At 44.1% G+C, this 4,623-nt stretch overlaps 1 pseudogene; it reads left to right on the top strand.

The window, feature by feature from the left end:
* Positions 1-3,254: 3,254 nt before the first annotated feature.
* On the top strand, positions 3,255-3,831 carry LOC149841962 (protein GLUTAMINE DUMPER 5 pseudogene; annotated as a pseudogene).
* Positions 3,832-4,623: the final 792 nt, after the last annotated feature.

Raw genomic sequence — 4,623 nt, 5'->3', positions numbered from 1 at the left:
AGCAAAGCAAAAATGGCACATAAGAATACGTTGTCACGCAACTGCCTCCCTCTTTTTGCAATTATTTTTTTACCACCTTTAACGCATACTTTTTTTATTTGAATAGTGGGCAAGAAGAAGGAGAAAAAACTGGTTATGTGGTTTTGGCGAAGTCTCCTCCCTAGCTGATTCTTTGTCCTTGCCGTGTACGTAGTGGCGGCCCTGGTGGGGGGCCACTAGGGATGGAGGGGGTTGGGCCCACGTCATCAGATGGCCGGAATCCGGCAGGTCGGTCGGATGAGAAAAGGAGCGGTTTGGTGGTGGGGCAGAGGGTCAAGTGAGTGGGTCCCACAGAATGTCTAAACCATGAGGGTGCTCACAGGATGGTCTTCGCCGTGGGCCCCATGTACTCGTCATTCCACCTGAACCGAGAAGGCTTGTCGGCTCTGGCTTGGGCTCGAGTCGGACCCCGCTCCTTGTGGACGCACCGGATCACTAACATGGGGGTCTGTTGTATACTTTGTCTATCCGGGTCGGGTACCAATGGGTAAGTCAGTATGCGTCCTGTTCTAATCCAATAAATGTGTCAGGACTAGTGTGTCTGGCAGTGGCAGGGTTATGGCTTTGGGTTGTTAATTTTTCTGACACAGACCCGGAATTCAGATATGCTATTATTGAAACACTATCTCCTTTCACCCTTATTTTTATTGATTGGTTGATATATTTTCTGGTTCGAACACGGCAATTGGATAGTTCTAAAGCTGGACTGAGTAAAAAGACTGAAATCCGCACAAGGATCCAATGGTTCGATCAGGCTTCATAAAGATAGGGTCAGATATAGTCAATACCAGATCCAACTAATCGGATGTTGCCTAAATGGATACAGATTCAGATTCGAAATTGGGTGGTGAAAAGCATATCCAAAGCCTCTTCTTTTCATGTAATTGGATTTGGATATCCATCAAATCTGCATATCTGTCGCATTTTGATAACAAAAAACCAAAACTATATCCGCATTCCATTATAATTGGAAATGGTATCGTTTAAATATAGTCTGATTCAGTTGGATATCGGATAAAATCCGATCCATTGAAATCCCTACATGCAGACCCATGCATATCTTGTGCAGCATTAGAAGAGCAAACCGGTTTGAGCAGCTCTTTGGCCTGTCTGGTTTGGCTTAAAGGCTGTTTGTAAAAGGGTGGGCCCTTGATTCCCCCAGCTCTGTTATGGAAAAGAAAAAAACAAAACCAGCTGCTCCTGATGACGAGCTTGGGGCAGCAAATTATGGATCTTGCCCAATCAAGAAATCATCAGTATCTGATCCCAAAATACAGGACCCAGAAAACAAGTTTCTTTATAGGCTTATTACCATGATGAACTGTAGGATCAATTTGCAAATCAGACCGGAACCTGGTCTGCATACCTATTGTTTAGACCCAGATCCAAAACCATTACCAGGTGTGGGCTTAGCCTGCCTCCTGTACAACTGATAATTAAGGAGTGCTGATGTCAATGGATTGGGTTTTGTTCAGAATATATATTTTTTTCACTTCATTCATAGTTAAGTTTATTAGTGTAAAAACCCTAGGTCCCCTCTTCTCCACCAGGGAATACATCCAGCTTTGGCTGTGTGGCAAGGGACGCACACCCATGAGTTTTGAACTTCGCCAATGTATCCAAATCAGTGACATTCGCGAGTCGCCCCTACCAGATAAACGAAACCCTAACTATCCATGTGAAATTCTTAATTTATTCTATATTTGATAATAGTTTTTCCATCTGTTTTGGTTTCATCCTTGAACCCGATTAGGCCAGAATCGATTTTGCTGGTTTCAGTTGCTTTTACATCCGAACCGAATCCAATCCATTTACACGCCCATGATGGCGGACGAGACGAGGTGGCTTGGGTCCAAGGCAGTTGGACCCGGATCCACGGATCCGAGCCGTTAGGGAGCTTCGCTGAGAGGCCAAGGCATGATAATAAAACAATAGGGGTAATCTGGTAAATTTCTTAAGGCTCCACATACAAGTACAGCTCAGATGCCATGATCGCGACGGTGGCGCGTTATGCGCCATCACACATCATGGAAAACCGCTTTCTCTCGTCACGGAAAACCGCCTCAACAAAACGGAACCCCACGAATCACCAGTCGTATCACTCATCTCATTTATACCCTTCAGCTTTTCGGTGAATGGCATACCCGTCCTACCCCCAGCTCCTGTCTCGGTTGTCTGCTTGGACACGCGTACGTGCGCCGGGGCCCGGCCTGCTTGAGCGAGGTACGGAGCCCATATATCACCCTTTCAAAGATGAGGTGGGCCTTGAGTGAACAAGATACAGTTTTTAGGCAAAAACATTTTGATAGGTAATGCTTCAAAATTCAATGGTCCACTATACCAAAAATTTGCTATCAAACATCTTCCAAAATCACAAGTGCATTTTCTAATAAACCAACTACCATGGACACATTTATATGCAGTTAAGGCGCACCTGTACTTTTTCCTTTTTGCAAAATATATTGAGTTATCTATTTTTTTTTTTGAATTTATAACCCGAAAAAAACCTCACCTAACACGAAGACCTGATCGTGCTGTCTCAGCCTGCCATACCTATGGTCATTGTGCTAACAGCATAAAACTTCAAAGCTAGGACCCCTGCCCATGGTGCCTGTGCTAAGCATTGGGTTGAGCAGAGGAGCCGTTATTATTGATAGAAGATGAAAGAACACTTTTTTCAGAGTTGCTGTAAGGTCCTCTTTCCGTCCCAACACAAGGGTGCATGTCCATTTTAGTAATTCACCACCTTCAAAGAATAAAAAAAGAGCAAATGGGGATCTTATGTCATTCACCTCTGTCTAGTAAGGGATAGATTTGCGCTAATAATTTTAAAATCATTCACCCCAACAAACAATGTTGAAACCCTTTTCCCTTTTCTTAATCATTACGGTCTCTCCATGTACTAGTGGGATTCACTGTTCATGAGAGAGAGAAAGATTTCCACAAGTTAAAGCGGAAACTCTTTTTCACACAAACCACTGTCAAAAGCCAAACGTTCGGGTACGAGTCTATGACAACAGTTTGAAGAGAGAAAACCCCTCCACAAACAAAAACCCTAGCCTTTTCACATTTGTATAATTGTACGTAACGGGACTATAAATACACCCCCACCACACCCTTTGTCTCACCCATCATCCCCAAGTCTCTCTCTCTCTCTCATTGTTCCATTTCCTCAAGCCTCCATACATCCCATTTCCACTCAATTTAAAAAAAAAATGAGGCCAGACAACACCTTCAATGCAACAGCCTTCTCAGGGGTGCAGCAGCATCACCCCTCACCCTGGCACTCCCCTGTGCCCTACCTCTTTGGTGGCCTGGCTGCCATGCTGGGCCTCATTGCATTTGCCCTCCTCATCCTTGCTTGCTCCTACTGGAAGCTCTCCGGCTACTTTGGCAATGGTGAGGGTGGTCAGGCTGGTGATGTGGGTGAGGCTGCTGGTGACAAGACCTTGGAGTCCATCAAGGTCTGCAATGATCACTTGGATGAGAAGATTGTGGTCATCATGGCTGGTGACCAGAAGCCAACTTTCTTAGCAACACCAATCTCTAGCAAACCCTCTTCCTTTGCTGAGCACAAGGAGGTGATGATCAACAGCTGTGGTGACAAGAAGCAGAGTGATCAGACCCAGAACCAAAACCAAAACCAAATCCAGTCTCAGGCTCAGGTCCAAGACCAGCAACGGCAACAGACTCAGGGTGATGGAAACCATTGAGACTGTGAAGATGGGTTTGATAAGAGGAGGTTGGTTTTCATGGAAGAGGAGAGTTATAACTAAAAAATGCAAAATTTTCTTTTTCTTCAATGGTTTTTGGCTTGTTAGGACGGGAACATGTAAATTTTTGAGTTGAGTTCAATGAGAAGTTAGAGGTTTTTTTCTTTTTGAAACAGCATTTGTTCCTCCTTTATCTCTCTTCTCTTTTGTTTTTTACTTATGTTGATGTTTTTCTTTTCTCCTTATTTCTTTATTTCGAAAAGAGAGCATAAAAGTTTGATGGGTTATGCAAAGCTAGGGTGAGCTATGATCCCCTCTTTTTCATTCAGCTTTTGCAATTAAAAAACTTCTTACTTTTCACTCTATTAAGTCTCTAATAACAGAGATAAAAACTTCAACCAAGGAGCATATGAAGGAGGCATGGCTTTCCTTTTTTTGTTCCTTCATACATCTTTTTCACTTCTTTTGTGAAATGAATGAACACCTTCAATCTTCGTTTCTTTATTGTTTTTGCTCTGCAATCCGCCTGTTCTTTCTTGGGGTTTTGTGTATGGGAAAGAGGCGGCCGTGAAAAGCCAAAATTTCCGGTGGACGTGCCGGAATTCCTGTTTGGAGAGGCGTTTCATTTGAATTTTGCAATCATAGGAAGGCAAAGTGTGGGAATGATAACGTAATAATAGCGACACCAAGTTGGCCTTTCTAGAGAGAGAGAGAGAGAGAGAGAGGTGGGGCAGTACGGCAGACCACGTGTCATAGTCTACGTGACGCGGACACGTAGGGGGGGGGGGATCTTAGTCGGTGGAGGACACGTATTGAATGACTAGACGTTGCCGTTGTGTATGCGGCGAGACGCGAGCGTTGTTGGTAAGAG

Source organism: Nuphar pumila, chromosome 3 (genome assembly GCF_984573655.1).
Source record: "Nuphar pumila chromosome 3, dmNupPumi1.hap1.1, whole genome shotgun sequence".
Lineage (NCBI taxonomy): Eukaryota > Viridiplantae > Streptophyta > Magnoliopsida > Nymphaeales > Nymphaeaceae > Nuphar > Nuphar pumila.
Note: the sequence above shows the minus strand (reverse complement) of the source record. Positions and strands in the feature narration are given on the sequence as shown.